At 39.4% G+C, this 23,453-nt stretch overlaps 1 long non-coding RNA gene across 2 annotated transcripts in view; it reads left to right on the top strand.

Annotated features, from left to right (window-relative positions):
• The first annotated feature begins 326 nt into the window (after positions 1 to 326).
• Positions 327 to 23,453, top strand: part of LOC119059061 (uncharacterized) — a 156,908-nt gene continuing 133,781 nt past the window's right edge. For both annotated transcript variants that reach the window (XR_008389946.1, XR_005084356.2), the window contains exons 1-3: positions 327 to 400; positions 11,235 to 11,312; positions 11,665 to 11,778. This is a non-coding gene — a long non-coding RNA (uncharacterized LOC119059061). The remainder of the gene's footprint in view (positions 401 to 11,234; positions 11,313 to 11,664; positions 11,779 to 23,453) is intronic.

The following is a 23,453-nucleotide window of genomic DNA, read 5'->3' as shown; positions in this document are numbered from 1 at the left end:
CAGAGAAAAATGTTAATCAGATAAAGGCTGTGGTCAGGTGATTTTCCTAGCATCCCTTCATCTGCTGACTGGTGATTCTTTATCTGTGCTCTGGGCGGTGGACATCTCTCCCTGGAGCACAATGGCTCAGACTCACCCTTATTGCCTGTAGTCTTCCTGGGGCACAGAGGTCAAATTGCTTGTGGTCTGCTGGAGTCTGGGTAGGTCCAGTCATACATTCCATTTCCTGGAACAATAGCTTTCTACAAACATTAATCACTAAACCTATTAACTATACTTCAAAGTTAAACACTTTTAGCTTTTTAGTTCTCCCATCAATTTCTGGAGCCTTCTGAGAAGGGCCTCAGGGCCTTTGAGGTCCAGGAGCCACTTCCCTCTGCAGGCTTCCCTGCCCTCCCGGGTGAGCTGTCGAGCTGGTGAGCTGGTGCGCTGGTGAGCTGATGAGCTGGTGCGCTGGTGAGCTGGTGCGCTGGTGAGCTGGTGCGCTGGTGAGCTGGTATGAACTCCTGCTGGGAGGACAGTGTCTCCGTGAACAGAGGACATGACCTCATTCCATGTACCTGAACTCGTGGGAGCCCAGCGTATTATCTCCTATGAACTGAACTGCAAGCAATCTGGGGAAAGTGTATCCCACCTGATGTCACTGTCTAGAAAGAAAGCCCTAGTCCTGTGAAAGCAGCCTTTAAGAAAAGAGATGGGTCAGCCTCTGTGCCTTGACTCGGGGTAAGTCACATGATCAAAATACCTTTCACACAGAAATCATCCCCTGAACTTCTAAGACTCTGTTTTTAGAGAATTTGAAGGTTTCTGCTATATCAAAACATTAAAATGAAATCTCATTTTCAGATGTGAAAGATGAGTTAATTAATGAAATAGGGACAGAAAAGATGTCTGGTGAACCAAATTAATAAATAGAATTTTATATGGGAATGTTTTCTGTTTAATAGTATACACTATTTTTAAAGACTTTAGGCATGCCATTTTTTATATAAGTATATTTTCTTAAGACTAGCTCTGTGATGGTGCCAGCCTTCACAAGGATTGCATTTTATATTTCTTAAATAGTCCATTACCCTGACTTTTTATTAATTTAAGTCCACTTTCTCTCAAATCTGCCTCAATGAATTAAGTATTTTTTTTGGCCATAGATGTTCCTACTTGCTACCAGAGGAATCTGATTGTTAGATGAGGTTTCCTTTGGCTCTCGTTGACTTTTGTTTCCTTTTCTGACTTGTATAGGCAAGAGGCTCTGGACAGCCACTCACAGCCCATAGCTCTGACTGCAATGGGCTCTTTCCTGTTCTTTTGTGCTCTGCTAGTTTGGTTTCTTCATTCAGAAATTTTTTGCAGTTTCTTGATTTGCATCCTTTGCCGGTAGGTGTGGGTATGTGGGGGCAGTTTGCTGGGAGAAATGCTGGCCTGGAATGGAGGCAGAGCCCTGGTGTTTGCTGAGGGAGGAAATGCTGCAAAAACACTGGTGCTGGGTTTTCTGTGAACTGGCTCCAGGTCAGCGTGAAGGAAAGATATATCCTTGATAGAAATCCTCATACCCTGGAGCCTTGGTCATTTGTTTGCAAAGCCATCTGTTGGGATGTGAATGGAGATTATGAGAGGGGGGCCAGATCAGCAGTCAGACTCCTTACCATATTGTTCTGATTCTGTCAGGGAAGCAGCTACTTCTGTTAGAACATTGTCAGATTCTAACAGTGACTTTGTGTTAGGAGGGAGATATTTGTTGTTATCTTCTCTTTTTATGTCAACATTGCATACATGTCTTTCTTTAAAAAAAAAACTAGGATAGTTTTGCATACAAGCCTGGAGGGTGTGCAGAATTTATTACAGCTTTGTTTAGAATAGCAGGACCCTGGAAACAACCCAAGTACACACCAGTAAGGAATTCCTTAGGTAAATTATGATATAACACAACTAGTAGATGTACAGACTTTTAAAAATTATGAGAAAACAAAGACAATGTAAGGCATATGTCAATATTTTTATATGACATAATTTCCAAAAAAATTAAGGGTAAAAAAGTAAGAACCATGACATAAGAACAGAGTGTATGATTACTTGAATATATGTATATACACAGGTATGCAGGCATAGAAACCTCTGGAAGGATACAAAAGAAACAGGTAGCAATGTTGTTTCTGTGGGAATAGAGACTGTATTTCCATGGGGTACCTTTTTGTTCTCCGTGAAATGTTTTACTTTGTGTATTACAGATTTAAAGTAACAAACAAGCAATCAACCAGATTTAGAGATAAGCAAATCCTCAACCACACGGAAAAAGAACAATGAGCAGCAGAGCCCTCCGGCAGCCCTGGGAGCATCCAGAGGTGTGCTCCCGCTGGCCTGGCTGTAGCTCCAGCTGACTTTATAGCCCCAAATGAGCCGCAGACGCCCTGCTGCCAGCACCCACTATGAACGCTGTGCACCTTGCTCCCAGGCTGGGTAGCTGGCCTCACAGAGACCGAAGCTTAAATTTTCTCTGATAGCCATGTCCTGGTAGGTTGCTAACTGAGGGACAAGTTCCTCTTCTTCTGTCCCCAGTGATGGCGGCACTCAAGCCATTCATTTTAAGTTCATGAAAACACTAGAGGGGGATTTAGCTTTTCCTTTGGGAAACAAAAAACAACACAAAGAGCATGTGTGCAGATCTTCTTTCAAAATAGTGGGGCATTTGAAACCGGTGCTGCAGCTGCAGAGAGTGCTCCAATCCCCGCATTCTGTGTTCTGAAAGCACTTTAAAAAGATGCCGAAGAGACAGAGCCCTGAGCACTTTGGAAATGGAGGACTTGAAAGCCTGTATTTATCCGCCCTCTGCAGAAAATCAGTTCCTCTGGGGTAGAGCCTCCCAACCTTTTTACATCATGTCACACAGAAAACGACATTATTTGAAGAGCATTTGGGGGAAAACAGAGAGCATCTCTATGAGGCTTATTTTAAAAATTAGTTTTTTAATGTTACAGAATTATTCATAATACATATAAAGTATTCTAGGAGACATTGTATTTGTTTAAAAGTTCCAAATAAAATCTGTCCAAAATTGTAAATGAGAAAACTGAGCTTGTTTTTAGGACTATACCCTTCTTTTTCACTGTGGAAAAAAATCTCAAACATACACTTCCCCCCATCACATATCCACAGCCTAGATTAAACAGTTACCAGCATTTTGCCTTTCAGAGGTCATCTGTGCCATCCTCCCTTTTTTGCACATCTCAGGCATCACTTCATTTCATCTGAAAATGCGTCAGTATGAATTCCTACAGATAGGGCTTAAAAGAATAACCATGATACCATTAGAACCTCCAGTAAGTTAAAATTATTTTCCAGCATTATCTAATGTTCAGTTTATGTTCAATTTTCATCATTTATCTCAAAAATGTCTTTTTACTGTTGGTCTGAGTCAAGATCAAAACAAAGTTTGTAACTTATACCTTTTAAGCTTCCTTGCATCTATAACATGGATGTAACCATTTTTGTGTGTACTACATTTTATTTATTTCTAACTTAGATGCTATTACTAATTATTTTTTTAAATTAAACCATTTTCAAGTAAACTTGACATGCAATAGGACGTTAGTTTTAGGTGGACAGCATAGTCATTAGACATTTATCTAACTTATGAAGCCATCACGTCAATAAGTCTAGTACCCATCTGACACCATACATAGTTATTGCAATACTGTGGACTCTATTCCCTATTCTGTACTTTACATCTGTGATTATTTTTATAACTGGTAATTTGTACTTCTTAACCTTTTCATGTTTTTCACTCATCCCATCCCCTTTCTCTTTTTAAAAATAGCTTTATTGAGATATAATTCACATCCTGTGGTAGGCTGAAAAATGACCCTCCTGCCTCCACCAAGACAGCTGGTCCCAATCCCTGGAACCTACACGTGTTACCTTCGGTGGACATAGGATGTTTACAGATGTAATTAGTTAAGGGCCTTGAGTTGGGGAGAGTATCCTGGACTTAGTTAAGTGCAGTCACATGCAACCTTTAAGAGGGAAGCTGAGGCAGATCCAACACACACTGAAGGCGTGTGCAGACGCATCAGAGAGAGCTGAAGACGCTGGCTGTTTGCAGCAATGCGGACAGGCGCCGAGGAATGCCCAAACCACCAGAGGCTGGAGGAGGCAAGGACTTGACTCTTCCTAGATCCTCCAGCCCTACCAACACCTTGATTTCAGCCCAGGAATACTCTCTTTGGATTTTTCAAGGGTTGTGAAAGAATAGATATTTGTTGTTTTAAGCCTCCAAGTTTGTGGTAATTTGTTTCAGTAGCCACAGGAAACTAATATACATACCATCCAACTCACTCACTTAAAGTGTATGGTTTGATAGTTTTTTGTTTATTCAGAGTTGTGCACCCATCACCACAATCAATCCTAGGAGGTTTCATCACCCCACAAGGACACCTTGGACCCATTAGCTGTCATTGACATTCCCTTTGCCTCCCAGCCCTGGGCAACTACTAATCCATTGTTCGTAAGCCTCTATAGATTTGCTTATTTTGGACATTTAATATTAATAGAATATAAATAGAATCATGCAGTGTATAGTCATTTGTGTGTGGCTTCTTTCACTCAGGTTAATACTTTCTTTTATTAAAAATATTTTATTTATTTATTTTTAGAGACAGGGGAGGGAAAGAGAGAGGGAGAGAAACATCAGTGTGTGAGAGATACATTGATCCATTGCCTCTCTCACACCCCCAGCTGGGGACCTGGCCTGCAACCCAGGCATGTGCCCTGACTGGGAATTGAACTGACTACCTTTTGGTTTGCAGGCTGGCACTCAATCCACTCAGCCATACCAGCCAGGGCTCAGCTTAATATTTTCAAGGTTTATCTATGATGTGGCAACTATTAGTACCTTGTAATTGCTGAATAAGAACACGAGTTTGTAATATCAATTTATAAGCTTGAAATTTGTGAGAAAATCCTGATTGAAGCTTTTTTAATGGCAATGTTTCAAAATATTGGTAGTCACCATTGAAACTTTGTACAAGCCAGTGATTAAATATGTTAAATCTATTTTTACAGCCATTCTAAAATTTATAATGGTTGAAATCCTGTTTAAAGAATCTAACAACTCATTCTTTGCTCTCATTGACACCTGTGATGTTGGAATTTCTTGTGATAATATGAGTGGATTTCAAGTCAAATAGCAGTTTTTATGAGCAGTCTTTTGAGACAAAACACATTGATGAACCTCTGTTAGTACACCACTAAGAGGGCACAGTAGGCACCAGTGGGCAGAAGTACAGAATAAACGTGAAGACAAAGGCTGGGGCCACCCCTGGAGCTGGTGTGCTAGCCGTCCCAGCACAGCCGCCCTGGGCCTGCTGCGTGCGTGCCCTGCGCCTTCCCAGCTGCAGTAGCCCTAGGTCATGGCAGAGGTGTGCTGCAGTTTGTAGGGCAGCTCCTTAGTGTCTCTCATCCTATATTTACATCTTTTTTTGAGAGACAGAGAGGAAGAGAAAAAAACATCAATTTTTTTGTTCTGCTTATTTATGCATTCATTCATTGCTTCTTTGATGTGCCTTGATGGGAGAATCAAACCCACAACCTTGGTGTATTGGATGGTGCTCTAACCAACCGAGCTACCCAGACAGGCCCTATTTTATATCTTAATGGTGATGATTACATAGGTGTATACCTTTAGCAAAACTCATTAAATTAGAAACTTAGGATATGTGCATTTTACTCTATATACATTTTGTCTCAATTTAAAATTGCAAAGGTAGAAAAGATGTATGGATTGGTGTTTACTAAGCCTCATCTTTTAGATCTCAGTTCCAATGTCGCATCCTCAGACAGATCTGTCCTGATGAGCCATGGTTGCCCTTTGCCACTTAGGCTGTGTCACCTAACCAGCTTTTACTTTCTGCATAGAGTTTACCTATATCCAAAAGCACATTTTAACCACTAATCAGTTAATTGATTAATTGCACCATCACTTCCCATCATAGTGTAAGCTCTAGGAAAACAGGGTCTATGTCTCTTTTGTTCACTGCTTTATCCCCAGTGCCTGATGCATTGGATTTGACCAATAAATACTTATTGCTATTGTATGAATAATGGGTACAAGAGCAGAAAGATTCAGTTGACTAATCTAGACTAAGGTCCTTCTATCTGTAGGGCTTGGGAGGAGTAGCATCCAAGGAAGTTTACCGTCATCGACGTTACTAACAATAGTTCTTCCATTCCTTGGATAAACACCTGCTAGGTGTCTCCTGTTTGCTGAGTGCTGGACTGAAGCCTTACATATCAAGATAAATACAACTAGATTATTAGTAGCAACAACACAGGTGTTTAGTGGGAAGGGAGAGGCTGGCTACTGGAAGTGGAGCAGGTTCCTTGAGTCCTCATGTGCTTTGGAACATCTATCTTTAAGTCAATTTTATAGATAAGGAAAATGAATTATTGTTTCCCAAAACCCCAAACCATTAAAACTTTATAGGAAAAGAATGAAACAGTCAAAATTAGGCCCCCAGAGCTCTAGTTAGGACCTATCCACCATAGGGTAATGGGGGCCTGAGCAAATTTGAGGGAAAGAAAAAGAGATGGATGAAAGAGACTTTTCACCTCCAGTAGTTTTACTGTATATTCCCTACATGGAATATCAGGCCTTGGCTGTGAAATTGTTTTTTAAGAAGTGTTCTTTCACAAATTGTTCTGTAAGATTTGTAGGATTGCCATGCAATTTATACTTGTGGAAGAATTTTGGACAAATGTTTTCAAATGTTACTCATTGATTGATTAATTACATCCAAAAGAGTCTATTGAATAGAATTTTGTCTGAGATACACTGTTTTCAGCCCTCACAGCCACTTGATCCCAGAAATGAGAAGTCTTCCATTTCAGTTAATCACCAGACTGCTCCCCAGGCACTGCCTGCTCAAGGACAGTTCACACATGTCCTTCCCTGGACACCTTCAGGACATATATAGATACTAGCCAGCTTGGGCAGCATTATGAGTGAGCAACACTTTCAGGAAGTAAGCACATGGCTGGTATCTAAATCCATGAAGGAGAGGTAAGAGGAAGCAGATTTAAATTTCAACAGAGTTAGCAACAGGGGAGTGGGAGAAGGAGAAGGGGGGAGAAGGTACAGAGAATAAGTAGCATAGATGGTAGGTAGAAAATAGATAGGGGGAGGGCAAGAATAGTATGGGAGATACAGAATCTAAAGAACTTGAGACACGTGGTCACAAACTAAAGGGGGGAAATGGGGGAGGGGGTGTGCAGGGTGGAGGGGAATGAAGGGGGGAAATAGAACAACTGTAATGGCATAATTAATAAAATATATTTAAAAGAAAAAAATTTCAACAGGGACAACAGAGGCTTTACATATATGACAACTGCTTGATTCTAGAAGATTTCCTTAATTGGGCCTGAAAAAAAGCAATAGCCTTGTCAGCTATATGTGGAATGATTTGTGTATATTTCTGCTTAGAAGCAGAAAAGAGATTTATGGCTTCTTAATTTTTTTAAATTTATTTATTTTGGGGTTATAAAAATAATATTTCCTCATTGGTTCAAACTCAGAAAATATAGAACAGCACAAAGAAGATAAATATTTCTCACAATTGTACTACCTGGTTACAGCCCTATTAGCAGTTTGATGTATTTCCTTACAGTTATTTTCATATATATGTATATATGGTGTATATGCCACAATTTTGTATCTAGATTTTTCTCATTTAGCATCTTCCCTCCTTATGAAATATCCCCCCAAGCCCATTTTAATGGCTGTTTAATAATCTTTTATAAGAATATATTATCATTACTGTTGTCATTTCCTTACTTATGTCAATTTAGGTTGGTTGACAATTTCTCAACATTACAAATAAGGGCTGAGATCAAGACCTTTATGTGTAAATCCTTCCCTACATTTCTGATTGCTCCCTGGGACTCGATTCTTCCAGCCAGCTCTTCTTGTGGTGTAACGTCCTAACTATCTCCATCAGAACCAGAAATACGTGCAGACCAAGGGTCCACCCTGGACCTGCACGATCTGAATCTTTGAGACCAGGGCTCAGGAATCCGCCTTTTAAAGTCCCTGAGATTTTTAGGCACACTCAGGGTGGAAGTCCATAGGTGTGTGAGGAAGAAGGCTGTGCATATTTAAATTTCAGGTTGACATGTGCTTTCAAACTGCTTTCCTAAAGCCTTGTACGCCTCACATTGCCACCAGCAACATGAGGGTGCTCGACTCACTAAACTCTTGAAAAACAGCTCTGTTAATTTGATGGGTGAAAAATGGTGCCTTTAGGAAATTTTTTATGGATGCAATATTTATTTACTTTTGTTCAGTTTTCATATTTTCCTATTGTTATGTAGTCCTATAATTTTAGAACTTTAGAATTTTAGTTCTATGAAAGTACTTGATGGTGTTTTATTCTTTGAATTTGTTGATGTATTTGCATTCCTCATATTTTATTTATATTGCATTTTCATACAAATGTAAGGCCCATGAGCACAAGGACTTTGGGGGGTCTGATTTGTTCATGGCTGTCTCCCCAGCACCTATAATAGTGCCAAAGATCTAGTAGGTTCTCAATAAATATTTTTCAAATGAACAAATAGGGGAAAGCTACAGGTGTGTTTGCCTTTTACGGTGAACACACACACGCATACACACATATCTGCACGCAAGCACACACACATGGCAGCAGCAAGGCTACGTCTACTCAATAGTGTTGCTTCGTAAGGCCCTTTCTGACCTGAGGTTCCAGGACTGGCTTCTCTCTCGTTGGTGACTCTGTCCGAAGAGATATCGGCAGCTGCGAAATATTGTAGAGTGCAGGACGTCTTTGGTCAGTGGTTAAAACCAGAGATGTGAGTAAAATAAGTCTTCTGAACAGCAGTGGCTTCTCCTCTTTTTTCATCTGCTAAAAAAGGTCCCTTTCTGAAGGAGTCTGTCCTGTGTCCACCTCGAGAATAAAGAAGTGTGAGATTTAGTTCTCACTGCTTTGATTTTGGGCAGTCTGATTTCAGTTTCTTTTTTGGCCAAAATTTCAGTGAGAACTGTGATAGGATTCAAGCCAAAAACCAAAACAAAACCAACCTCTGTTGGTTTCAAATACACATGTATTTGAAAATGGCATGTTATCAATGCTGGAGCAAAACATAGCCATTTTACCTTAGGAAGGTTACATTCTTCCTTACTCATATTTTCATGCTCCTCACAGTCCCTTTCTGAGGTGGGACAAAAAAAACAATGTTGAGAAAGGCTTGGTTTCATGATGTCAGCCTGCTTTGACTTTTGGAGACGTACCAGGCACATTGCCATTCTGTGCTTCTCTTACCTTCTAAGACTTTTGAAAAATGGTATCAGGGTCATAATTTCATGGTGTGGAATCTACAGTCTTTGACCTTCCCTGAGTTACTCACATTTGTATAAAGTTGAGTAAATTTCTAGGTGGCAACTTGAGCTTTGGTGAAAATTTGACTTCTTTTATTATAAAACTGAAGTACTTTGACTACTTTTTGGAAAAGAAACTGTTTTTGTTTTGTGTTGTTTCATCTTTGTTGTTTTTGTTGTTCTGGAAAGAGATGGGGGGGAAATGGGAGCAAGGTTCGAGTGGCGGAGGGAGAAGGAGTTCTCTAAGGCTGTGGCGCTGTTTTCACACCAGCCCTGGCACAAGGGCAGGTCACTACTCCCTTTAGATCTGTAGGTGTGTTTGTAGTTGAGAACTATTGGACTAAATATACTGTCTTCAGATGTTGATCTAAATTGCTGTTCTGATTCCAGTTTGTTCTTTAGCAAGTATGGGTGGCAGAAGAAGGCTTTCCAGAGACTGCTGAGAACTCGAGTTTAAGCTGACTTTAGAGGTTTCGAATGGGCAAAACTAATTAAAGCTTAGGCTACACACCCCACTACCCTGTGATATCTCCCTCTCTCATTCCCTCAGCTTCCCCCTCAACCTCTGAAGTTGTTAAGATCCAGAAAATCTTCCTAGTGCTGTCCAGGAAATAGAGATTCTCTGTCTGGTGGACTCAAAACTTGCCTATTAGCTGTTGCTGGCAATCTTTACCAGAATGTTTTTATATAACAGAATGATCATTAACTATGATCACGCAAAGATAAAAGAAATCTGAAATACACTTGCCATCAAGGACAGGTACCCCTCTTCCCTAAAGCGAGTCAAATGCTTGAAATAAGGATGTGTAAAGTGCGAGGAGAACTAGATTAATCGAAAGTCAGTGAGTGGCCAGGACTAAGCAACATGCAATGATTTTCCTTTTCTATAGGTTCAAAGATGACAGTGATGCATTTCTTTGTTCTTTGAACTGCCCATTGTCTGGTTAATCTGAAAGCATACCAGTCTGCAGGAGCTGGTGGGGAGCTCCTTGGTCTGTAAGTTCTTCTTACATAAAAGGCTGATATTTAAAAGACCACCTCTCTGAAAGCCATCTCTGACATTTGCAGGATTACTGCCAATATCTGTTCCTTGCAAAGAGCAAGAAGACTTAAAAACAGCAACTGCACCTCTCTAAGAGCCCCCTAGCCTTTTCTTTGTAACTTCTTTCCTTTAATAAAGGCAAATTGGCATGCTACACTGTGTCAGAGTTTGGGGCCCACATAAATTTGAAAGGGAAGTAAAGAGCCCCTGGCTGCCACTGTGCCAGGTGTTGTCTGATTGAAAAACTGAATAATGGATAATAACCATCTTAGTGTGTTTATCAATGCAGTTCACTCTCTATGATGTAGAAGAGGGCATGGGAGACGTTGAGCAGGCCTCTCATCACTCCTATTCATTAACAAGGCATTGCTGGCTGAAATTCAGGCTCCATTACCTAGACACAACAATGGCGGGGACCCTGCATCACATTGTAATTAGGCTTGATCAGGGCTAGGGTACAGTAGCTATAATCAGAATCACTCAGAATTAATTTTATACTTGTAAAAGGATATGAGGTGAGATTGATTCAATGGTAACCAAAGCAACCCCATCTTCTGTAACTCTCTAAGCTTGAGAGAGAGAGAGAGAAATAAGAAGGGTGAAGGGAAACAGAAAGATGACCATTTTAATTCTATTAATTTTATCTTGATTAAGAGAAAATCTGTTTTAATAAGAGCAAATATAATGCAGCGAGATGAACACTATCTGGGCCCAAGAAACATTTGTAGGTGACATTGTGTGCCTAAAGCAGATTCTGTGATGCTTAATTTCCTCTTCCTTTTTGTCCATTTCATGTGCGTTTGGAAACAGCCTGATTAGAGCAAGGATTTCAATTTGCAGGAAAAGGAGGAGGAAATTCAACCTGGGAAATACTATTTTCTTTCTCTGGTAAGAATCAGTTCTTCATCCTTTTACCTTTGTAACTTTAAGTGTGGGGCAAAAATAGGTTTACCGTTGTTCATCTGGAAAATAATAGAGTAATTAATAAATAAAAATATAAGAATAGTATCAGTTTCACACACTCACAACTGTAAACCTATTTTTGCCACATCCTGTGTATCTCTAGATCCAAGGACCACTGGCTTATATGAGAGCAATGAGAAGATTTTGGATACTTGCTTGTTTAAGAAGGTAGAGAGTTTAAGAAGTTACAGAGATGTGGGAGGTGTGGTAAGAGGATCCTATCTGACTCTTTGCTATTGAATGTTCATCGAGTTACTTTTTGTTGTTGTTTTTTTAGGTTAGCAAGATGCCACTCTGGAAATATAATCTCACGTTTAAGATTTGAGATAATTGGTGAAATGCGTGTGCATATAGCATTTATTTTCATTTCTGTACACACATGTAGATTTTGGTAAGTGTGATTTACTCCACCCATGTGTGTCTGAGCTCTGATATTTAGATGTTGTAAATGGAATATTTGCTTTGTCTCTTTTATCACCCTTGGAAGATTTGTGAATCTCTTCCCATATCACATCAGTCTCAAGAGTAGAAGTATTATAATCATTTTGAGGACAGGATACTGTTATATATGCAGAGTGGCTTAAAGGGAGACACTTTGTTTCTTAAATATATCTCAGATTATTATGTGAATGAGAAAATTATATGTAAATATTCTGAGTCATTTAAGAAAGTAGAAAGCGTTGAAACAAAGTATATGTCATCCAGATTTTTTAAAAAATTTCAACATTTTCCTTTCCCTTTTGAACATAGCACCTTAGCTATTCAAATAATAAAACTATAATAAATGTATTAAGAAATCTTGAGAAGAGTTCTGGCCATGAGGTTCAGTTGGTTTGAGCACTGTCCCATACACGAAAGGGTTGCATGTTGAACCTGGTCAGGGCATGAACCTAGGTCACAGGTTTGATCCCCTGTAGGGGGTGCATATTGGAGGCAACTTATTGACGTTTCTTTTTAAAAAAATTTTTTTTATTGAATATGCCATTACATTTGTTCTATCCCCCCCGTTCCCCTCCCCCACCACTCCCTTCCTTTAGTTCATGAACACTTGTCTCAAGTTCTTTAGATTCTGTATTTTCCCTACTATTCTTACCCTCCCCCCTATCTATTTTCTATCTACTGTCTATGCTACTTATTTTCTGTACCTTCTTCCCCCTTCTCCTTCTCCCACTCCCCTGTTGCTAACCCTCCATGTGATCTTCATTTCTATGGTTTACTCCTGATCTAGCTGTCCTCTTAATTTGCTTTTGTTTTAGGTGTGGTTGTTGATAACTGTCAACAGTTATCAACAGTTGTCAACAGTTGTCAAGGAGTTTGCTGTCCTTTCACTGTTCATCTTTTTTATCTTCTTTTTCTTAGGTAAGCCCCTTTAACATTTCATATAATAAGGGCTTGGTGATGATGAACTCCTTGAATTTGGTCTTATCTGAGAAGCACTTTATCTGCCCTTCCATTCTAAATGAAAACTTTGATGGATAGAGCAATCTTGGTTGTAGGTCTTTGGTTTTCATGACTTGGAATACCTCTTTCCAGCCCCTTCTTGCCTGTAAGGTCTCTTTTGAGAAATCAGCTGACAGTCTGATGGGAACTCCTTTGTAGGTGACTGTCCCCTTATCTCTTGCTGCTTCTAGGATTCTCTCCTTCATTTTAATCTTGGCTAATGTAATGATGATGTGCCTTGATGTGTTTCTTCTTGGGTCCAACTTCTTTGGGACTCTTTGAGCTTCCCGGACTTCCTGAGAGTCTATTTCCTTTGCCAGAATGGGGAAGTTCTCTTTTATTATTTGTTCAAATAAGGTTTCCACTCATGACTGTTCCTCTTCCCCTTCTAGTACCCCTATAATTCGAATGTTGGAAAGTTTAAAGATGTCCTGGAGGTTCCTAAGCCTCTCCTCATTTTTTTGAATTCTTGTTTCTTCATTCTTTTCTGTTTGGTCATTTTTTTTTTCCTTCCTTCTGGTCTACTCCCTTGATTTGAGTCCCAGTTTCCTTTCCATTATTATTGGTTTCCTGTGCATTACCATTCATTTCAATTACTTTAGCCTTCATATGTTCCTCTAATTTGTGACTAAAATCAACCAGTTCTGTGACCATCCTGATCACCAGTGTTTTGAACTGTGCATCTGAAAGTTTGGCTGTTTCTTCATTGCTTAGATTTATGGGCTCTGGGGCTGTGAGTTGTTTTTGAGCCATGTTTTGATCTGTTCGTGCCTGTTAGATACGAGGAGCGGAACCTTAGTTGTTTACCAGGGCGGGGCCACCCAGGTCGCTGGTTTGTGATGCTGTATGTGGGAGCGGGGTCAGAGAGGGAGCACTGGTGCTCCTCTCTGCTCGCCCAGTCTGTCCCACCACTTTCCCCCCCGCCTGTTTCTCTGAGTGGAAATGTGCCAGCCCGCTGCCCTGTGCCGTGCGGTCTCAATTCTCGCCTCTTCACTGGTTTATCTGCACGCAAATGCTCGACTGACCGCAGACAGCCAGCTGTGCCTCTTCCCTGTGTCTGCCGGTAGCTAGCCCGCACCTGGGATCTGCACCCTCTGCTGCCTGCGCTTCACCCCTGGTTGCGGATCTTTTTGGCCAACCTGCTCCGCTGCTGGCTTCGCCCCTTTTACTGGTTTAGCTGAGCATTTCATTGTTTTCAGACTCCGTATTGTCGATTTTCTGTGTGGTTTGATTGCTTTTATTGTTGTTAAAACTTTGTTGTTTTTAGGTTTGGTTGTGCGAGGATGCAAGGTGTTTCCACCTATACCTCCATCTTGGCGGAAGTCCCTCGATGTTTCTTGAATTGATGTTTCTCTCTTTCTCTCTCTTCCTTTCTTTCTAAGATCTATAAATATCCTCAGGTGAGGATAAAAAATCATTGAGGAGATATTCATGCATATTAATACCTATCTGACTATGTAAGCATTTCACATATGGATTTAGTTTTTATGTCATATGTTAATTATGATTTTTGCAATTTGAATGAAGCATCAAATTTAGCTAAAATTTGTTTCAAATCATTTGGAGCTGGAGATTTCATAGAACCTTAAAAGTATACTCCAAATACATTGCTTTTACTGTTTCTCTTGTGGTTTCGGTAGTGTACTCACTATCCAATATAAGGAGGAAAAAATATGCATTACAAAAAAAAGCTTGGAGTTGATGGTTTTGCATGTGAATGTCTCTCTATTTGTTATGGAGCAATTTTTTTTCTGAAATAAGCTTCTTCTCTACTTCATCCTTTTATGAAGGGACTAGAGTAAGATCAACAGAAGGAAAGCAAGAAATTAGAAACCTTTATTATCTGCTACTGGGAGGGTTAGTCTAAAAGCGAGAAAACCCCTGTATTCTGACAGCCACAGAGGAAAATGGGTTCTTTTCTCTGACCCTTAGTTCAGATGCCTGCCCTCGCTGATAATAAATGCTCTAGGGTTAGAGTTTATGGCCAAGTGAAAGAACACCCCACATGATCAGAAGCATTGTCTTCATGGACAACGTGGTATTTCATGTTGGATCTGCCGGGCCTTCCAAAGTGGAAGATTCAATTGTATTCTCTTTGCTTGTTTTCTTGGCTCTCTTCCTCATGTCAGCAATGAGGGCCACAGACAAGGTGGAGAGCTGTTTGCCGTTCTCCAGCATTCGCTGCAAAGCTGGCCATCCTAGGCTTCAGGTTTCTTTCTGTGCTCTGGATCTCACAGACACAATTGCTGGTCTGGACTTGCCATGTGGTGCCGAGCTCTTTGGATACTTGTTCAATTGACCTGTTTATTTGTTTTTGTGGGAATCCTCTGGTTAGGGAATCTCATTGCCATTTTTTTTAGTAAATTGAAAGATGTGGGTTCAAATAAATATGTAAATAGAGTTCCCTGTCATAGACTCACCCTGATCCTCTGTCTTTTCATTCATTCAATAAATATTTACAATTCAAAATGAAAAGTAAACAACTACAGAAAGCATTTTTCCACTAATCAAGATGTGAGAATTGGAATCACATTTTATAACATTTCCACCCCCTCAAAAGTACTGAAATTGTTTGTACATCATTTTAAAAATTGATCCAGCATTTTATCAGTTCTCTCAGGTATCCAGCAATACACCCTGCTGGTTGTTATGTCTGGGTTCAACTAAAGGTGGAAACTTTGTGTCCAGGCAGGTTTTTTTCTTCTTTTTTTTTTTGAAAGATTTTATTTACTTATTTTTAGAGAGAGGGGAAGAGAGGGAGAAAGAGAGAGAGAAGCTGATGTGAGAAAAACATTGATCGGTTGTCTCAAATATGTACCCTGACTGAGGACCAAACCCACAACCCAGGCATATGCTCTGGCTAGGAATCGAACCAGTGACCTTTGGCTTTCCAGGAAGATGCCCAACCAACTGAGCCACACCAGTCAGGGCCAGGAAGCTTTCTTGTAGGACTTTGGATTATGGTTGTGCCTTGGCCTGGTGCTAGTGACAAGCCAAGGGCAGAGCCTTGGGAGCACTCTACCTCCAGTGTAAACAATAAGGAGCATGTGGCTTGTCATGAATTTAAATGCAATAAAAAAATTGACTAGAATTTGGTCTGCTTTTTATTGTCACCATATGCTGGCAATTCTAAACAATGTCAAAGATAAAATATGCCCCCACCCCACAAAATTAGTTGTATTGAGTTCTAAACAATACTTTAGTTAATGTAGAGTAAGGTACCCATTTGCTTATACATGCTAGGGCATACGTATTTACAATTTTAACTACTTTTGAGAAAAAAAAAACATTTTTATAGAAAAAGGCCTATTTTGGGTAGGAAAGCTTGTTTCCCATTTTCAAACACAGAAAACTGATTTATATTCACTCCTGTTAAAATGTAGGCTGAGTCATCCTTTACAAAAATTCATTTCACACATCACAGAGTTTTTGTATTTACTATTTAAACAATAAAATGGAGTGGTGAACTAAGAGGTATAATGTTTTTGTTTGGCAAATGCAAATTTTATTTCATACATGAAATAGTGAATGGAATTTGAATAATATCTTTAAAATTAGAATGTATTTTTAAAATTAAAACTAAAGAGCCAAATCAAGAAAATAATGATTATTATAGAATGTAAATTTAGATAAAGGAGGGGGCTGTTAGAAAGGATCCAAATGGGTGTGAACTTCACAAGCTAGGCCTCTGCAGTCATGGTCACTATATTGGTGGTTGGCCTTCAAACTGATGGAGACTAAGGCTTTGGTACAATTGGCTACAAGTTTCTCTCTATTTTCTGCCCTTCCCGTCTGAGGTATTTTTGTACCACATTACCAGATAAGCAGAAATGTATAGCTGGTATATTTGGGATTACTTAATCCCACTTCTGAGTGATTGAAAATTACTGCAGAACACCCACAATAGCAATGTATATGCTTTCTCAAGTTTATTATTTACTCCTTTATAGGCTGGGGTAAAAAGAATACCATGGCAGAAAAAAGAATTTTTTCAAATCTTTCTATGCTTGGTTTGGATGAGGCTAAAACCAGAATCAAGTTTGTACTGTGTGTGCTGAACTTGTTAAATTCAGTTTAGAAACTAAATCAAATGAAGGATGTCCTTTCCAAAATGCAAAGTGATGGTGAAACTCTGCTTAGGGGAGAGACTGGAAATCTGGAAATAGGGTCACAGTGGGGTTTAGCACTCGACATACACATCTCTTCCTCTACCTTGTACATCTCAGCAGAAAGTCCAAGAACAAAGAAAACCACCATCTCCACCCTGTGACAGCCAAGTAGGTCCCAGTGACAAAAGGGCACAAAACCATCGCTAAAGCAAACCTGTCCTTTGCAAAATAACAGCAGAGCAACTAAACTTTCAGGACCTTTGACCAACCAAAGAACAGCTTTCACCATAAGAACAAAAAGTTCACTCTGTTGGAAGCCAGCCAAGTTAAAACTTCATTCTACACATGAAAAATGCAGAAGTTTGCCAGCATCGTTGTGCACTTTGAAGATAAAAAATTGGTTTGGGTGTGGGAGGGGTTTCCAGAGTTTTATAATACATGTAGTGAAAATTGTCTTCTCTGAGCCATTGGGACCAATAGCTGATGGGATAATTGAAAAAATTGGGTGCAAGCACTCAGAGAATGGTAATGCCTTAAACATTTTAACGTAAAATACACACATGTACAGTGATTTGCCAGGCTTTTGGTGCAAGACCAAGGTCTTTCCTTTGAACTTAGATCTTTGAATTGATAGTTCACCCACATTATCTGTAATTTCCTTTTTGTTTCTTTAAAATGGAGAGAGAGTTCAAAGACATTCAGAAAACAATGCAGAATCTTTGTAGATTCTTATGAGCTCTTTTTCTCATTTTTAAAAGTCCAACTACTTTGAAAAACAATTTGCTGAGTTTTTTCCAAAGCATCCAATTTAATTTATATGAGAACTCTTTCTTTTGCACTCATATGTCATCAGTGTATACATAAAAATTTTAATTTTGTGATTACAACAGCATTATCATAAGTAGTTTCAAATGATTGATCCCTGGTAAATACACAGTTCAACTGCATGGAGGCACACGGTCTGAGTGTGCTGGGGGTGCCAGTCAAAGTGTTTTACTGAGAGAGTAGAGCCTCTTCTTCAGAGACATGGAGCTACATCTAGAGAGCTTTTACTGTACCAGGTGAATGTCTCCATTCCTAGTGCCATAGCAAAATTCCAAAGGTTGTGTGGTTTATAAACAATAGAAATTTACTCATTTATTTATTTATCTTAAATACTTTTGATTTTTACTGTTGTTCAAGTACAGTTTTCTGCCTCCCCCCCACCCTTCCCCACCACCCCAGTCTTCCCCACTTCCCTCCCCTGTTTCCACCCCCTTGTTTTTGTCCATGTGTCCTTTATAGTTCAAACGACAGAAATTTATTTCTCACAGTCCCGGAGGCTGGGAAGTTCAAGATCAAGGTTCTGGCAGATTCAGTGTCTGGTGAGAGCTTCCTGGTTTATGCATGACCATTTTCTTGCAATGTCCTCATGTGGTGGAAAAGGCAAGAGAGCTCTCTGGGGCCCCTTTTCTAAGGGCACTACTCAAGTTCTGGAGGGCTCTACTTTCAGGACCTAATCACTTTCCAAAGGCCCCACCTCCAAATCCCATCACACTGGGAATTAGGTTTAAACATCTGAATTTTGGGTGGGGTGGTGGGACACAGTCAGCCTAGAGCAGTGAAATTATAAAACTACTTTAGTTATTACAATGGATTAGAGAATCCTGGGTCTTGGAAAAGTAAATTTTCTAGATAATCAAATACTTAAAATTATTACACACTAACTATTGAAGGAAAGCTCTCTACAGTGTTTTACATCCTAGGGAAAAAAAACAAAACAGTAAAATAAACAAAGCCCCCAGTAAGCTGATACTGTAGTAAGCAGTAATGTGGTACAGAGATAATAATGAGTGCCCCTGGCAACGTTGGTTGGGCATGAGCCCTTTCTGTGGATGCCCCCAACTGCCTTGTTGGTCTAGTTTGTGCTTCACTCTCCCTATAGATTTCCCCACCTGTCAGTACCCTCTGGCCCTTCTTCAAGAGGCTTCTCTGACTGCCATTCTTTTCCATTCCAGCTGTTTCTGCGCCTGGACTCTTCCATGTGGCCAACTTTCCTTGTTTCTTCTTTCCAGTACATGGCCTTTATTTTTCCTGCCACTGTCAGAGTTTTCAGTGTTAGAGCCCACAGGGCTTAGCTTTTTCATATTCTTCCACCGGGTCAGCCAAGTTGAATTATGACATTTCCAAATCTTTGACTCTCCTCATCTCTTTTCCTGCTGTTCCCTGGTGGTCAGGTGTCAGAGGCTGGCTGAACTGCTGATCACCAACGAATATGGGGGAGTGTTGGAGGGAGTGGGAACCAAAGCCCTCCAGACAAGAGCATGGGAAGAACAGCTCCCAGAGGGTCATGCTCTTGTTCTCTCAGCCTTTTAATACACATGTTTATTTCTGTAAATTGCTTTTTCCATTTAGATGAATGATGAACTGTAATGCCCAGAGTAAAAGGCTACCAGAAATGAGTTTTGTTCAAAATTACAGGAGTTTACATTACAGTCTCAGTGAGTTCTCAGAGTAACCCTGACACATCTTTAAAAGGTGTAACAGGAGAGCATGCAGTGTACCTGCTGCTGTTTTGGTGCTGAAATTGGTACAGGTATAACAACCCCCCCCTTCTTAAGATTAAAAAGAAGCAACAAAGCAGCAACCCACTTATATATCTCCAATCTCAATTGAGCTAAAGCTACAAATCACATCCATTTGCAGGATATGGTTGAGAGATGACTTTATGATAATGAAGGTTCCTAAGTCTGAGCTGCAGTTAGTTAGCATAACATGTAAACAGGGTCTTCTAGTTTTCACTGTGTTGGAAGCTCTAATTCATTTCTAATTACTATTTCCTGGAAAAACATTGTGTTGTCTCTTTTTGCCAGTTAAATTTCTCTGTCCTTTAGAGAAAACACATATTTTAGGTCATTAAGAGAAACCTTGCCTTGGTTTGGATGATGTTTTTGTTCAACAGAGACAAATTATTGTTTTCTTTCAGACATAATTTGTGTGGTAGGAAGAAGTGGCTGCATACATTTTAATTGGGCAATAAATTAGCAATAATCAAGAGAATGTGGCCTTCCACCGTTCCACAGTTCAGATCTACCTCTTTATTTAAGCCAGAGAAAAACTGCCTTTGCTATTTGAATTTTTTTAAATGAACTAGAAGGGAAGAAAAAAATTACCTTGTGAAATATTAAAGCCTTACCTTAATTTTTTATTATATTTTTTCCATTACCATTTATTCCCCTTATGCCCTTTTCCACCTTCACCCACACCCGCCCTCCACAGTCACCACATTGTTGTCTGTGTCCATGAGTCCTTTTTCTCTTTCCCTCGATCCCTCCACTGCCCCCTCCAGAGCTGTCAGCCTGCTCTCTATGAGTCTGTCTCTATTTTGCTTGTTAGTTCAGTTTGTTCATTAGATTCCACATATGAAACCATATGGTATTTGTCTTTCTCTGACTGGCTTATTTCACTTAGCATAACGTTCCCCAGGTCCATCTAAGCCATCGCAAAAGGTAAAATTTTCTTCTTTTCCTGGCTGGTGTAGCTCAGTGGATTGAGCGTGGGCTGCGAACCAAGTGGTTGCTGATTTGATTCCCAGTCAGGGCACATGCCTGGGTTGCGGGCCAGGTCCCCAGTGGGGGCCACGTGAGAGGCAACCACACATTGATGTTTCTCTCCCTCTCTTTCTCCTCCCTTTCTTCTCTCTAAAAATAAATAAATAAAATCTTTTTTTTAAAAAGGAGATCTGTTAAATTCAAAAATTTTTTTTCTTCTTTTTTTATGGCTGAGTAGTATTTTGTTGTGTAAATGTCTCATAGGTGTTTTTATCCACCCATCTACTGGTGGGCACTTGGGCTGATTCCATATCTTGATGATTGTAAATAATGAAGCAATGAACACAGGGGTGTTTGTGTTCTTTCAATTTAGTGTTTGGGGTTCCTTCCCTTACCTTAATTTTTAACTCAATATTGTATTCTGCAATTTTAAAAATTCATGATGAATAATTTTTAAAAGCTTCTTAAAATTATCAGGAATAGTAAAGAAAAACCAGTATGATTTTGCATAGACAAGGAAGTAGAATATGGCAAATAAGCCAGTTTTTGTTGTTTTTCATATTATGACATATTTTCATACTATGACATATAATAAATACATACTAAAATTTAGGTGGACAAAACTATGATTTTCTCACTAATTAGTTAAGTTACCTTGATTATTTTTCAGTGACTTAGTCTGTTCTTATAGTAACTTTGGGAAATATATGAATTGGTGGAATAAACTTTCTTCAAGACTATGAATGAAAACGAGATCAGTTGAGAGTTATGCTCTTTCTCAGTTCATAAGGAGATTCAGAGGACATTGCCCACACAAGTTGTTGTCCGCCAATTCTAGCTCCAGTAGAAGGTTTGGGATAAAGGGTAAAGGTAGTTGGCAAGGATCAGAATTGCTGGGGAGTAATCAGCTGCAAAGACCACACCACAGACTATAGAACTCATGACTTGCTGTTTCACTTCTCGATTTACAATTGGGCTCTAATTTTGAATGGTAATGCGGAAGGGTGGACAGAGTAAGTAGTTCTGAAGTCTTGTTGAAGAAGAAAAAAATTCTGAAATGTTTTAGCATGCAGAGTCACAAGAAGAAATTTTGATTAGGCCCTGGCCAGGTAGCTCAGTTGCTTAGACTGTTGTCCCCATACTCCAAGGTTGTGGGTTCCATCCCCAGTCAGGGCACATACAAAAAACAACCAATTAATGCACAAATAAGTGGAACAACAAATTAATGTTTCTCTCTCACTCCAATCTCTTCTCCTTTCTCCCTCTAAAGAAAATAATTTCTTTTTGATTATTCCTTAGGCCATTATAAAATGGGGGCAAAACCATTTTGCAAATGGCAAATGGCAAAACCATTTACTGATTTGATTTTTACCAGATGCATTTTTTATTATGAAAGTCAACCATATTTGTTGTAACAAGTAAAGATTGGAAATATCAATACCGATAAGCCACAGAAAAAATAAATTATTAGGAGTCCTATCTCTTGGAGATAACTACTGTTGACATTTTTGTATATATTTTTTTAGCTGACAAACAAAGAAAATTCCTAAGAGGATCCCTTTGAAAGAGCTCTCACATTAAGTATAATCAAATGAAAGTGCTATAAAATCCACAGAGGCCTGGGCTCTGCTGTAAATCTGCAGTTCAAAACTATTCTGTCAACAGAGCAAAGAAACAAGCCCTTCTAGGACCAGGTTTTACCCTTCCTAAAATCTTCCACTTCTTTTCTATTCTTCTGGGGAAAATAAGGAAGCTGAAAAACCAAATGCTCAATTATTCATCTAGTTGAGTGGTTCTCAAAGTGTGTTTCCGAGGCCAGTATTATCAGAGCTCCTTGGGGGCTTGTAAGAAATGCAGATCCTTAGGCCCCACCCCCGATGTCTTGAATTAGAAACTCCCGAGGGTGGGTTCCAGCAAGCTGTGTTTGCACAGCTCTTCCAGGTTATTCTGAGGCACACTAAAGCTGCTGTCCCTCAAGAAATTCTACAGTGGCATCTGGAAATGGTGACTGGCAGATGGCTCGGGAGATCTGGCATCCTGTGGCTTGGCTCAAGATGTACAGGGGACTTACTCTGTTGGTGTCTGAGTAGAGTTTCTAAGAAGAGTCTAAAGAAAGAAGAGACAGCTGTTTTCTCTGGAGGTCAAGTGGCTGATAGAATTAGGAACATGTGATTTAAGACCGGAAAGAACCATTTGTGTGGAGATATGCCCTAAAGACCTAATTAGGACTAATGAATATATTGAGGAAGAATAATTACCATATTCATAATTACGGGAGCACTGCTAACCCTCCTGTCATTTGTTTGAACTTCTGCCTTTATTAGAATAATTAATGCCCACTAACTAATAATATTGTATTTGTATTTCCTTAAATATATTTGAATATGTCATCATTTTACAGCAGGGAGCAAAACAGAGCAAACGTTTTTTTTAATGTGAAAACATTTCAAACCTCAAAACATGATTTAAGCTAGCATTTAGCCGTTAGAATTGAAATACAGAGAATTTATTGTTTTTTGTATCTAAAGATATTTTCTGTTTCCAAACAGTCTGATTCTAAATAGCTGAAATGACCATGAGACCAAAAGCTCTCGAGCCTTAGTTTCTTCACCTGCAAAATGGGGTGAAAATGCTTGAACACAAGTCCAATATGACAATGTATATTCAACCTCTTTCTAAGCCTCATAATGTTATCATGACCATTATTATATTGTATCACATTATTATGTAGTGTTTTTTAGTATAAACTTTGATTAGTTATGTAGTACTTAATTTACATTAGTATATTTAACTGTTATCCACTAATTGTAGACAACAAAGCACCATGGACCTTCATTTTTAAATAGGGAAACTCTTATGGTCCAGATATAAAATGTGACATAAGCTAGCATTTAGACTTTGGAATTACAAAAGAGAAAACTTATGAATTTATAAATGAAGAATACTTATTGGCAAAGTCGCTGGATAGATGTCTATTTCCTGTATTA

This window comes from Artibeus jamaicensis, unplaced genomic scaffold (assembly GCF_021234435.1).
Source record: "Artibeus jamaicensis isolate MK-2021 breed Jamaican fruit bat unplaced genomic scaffold, CSHL_Jam_final scaffold_1964, whole genome shotgun sequence".
Taxonomy (NCBI): domain Eukaryota; kingdom Metazoa; phylum Chordata; class Mammalia; order Chiroptera; family Phyllostomidae; genus Artibeus; species Artibeus jamaicensis.
The sequence above is the reverse complement of the archived record's forward strand: the minus strand, read 5'-3'. Positions and strand labels throughout refer to the sequence as shown.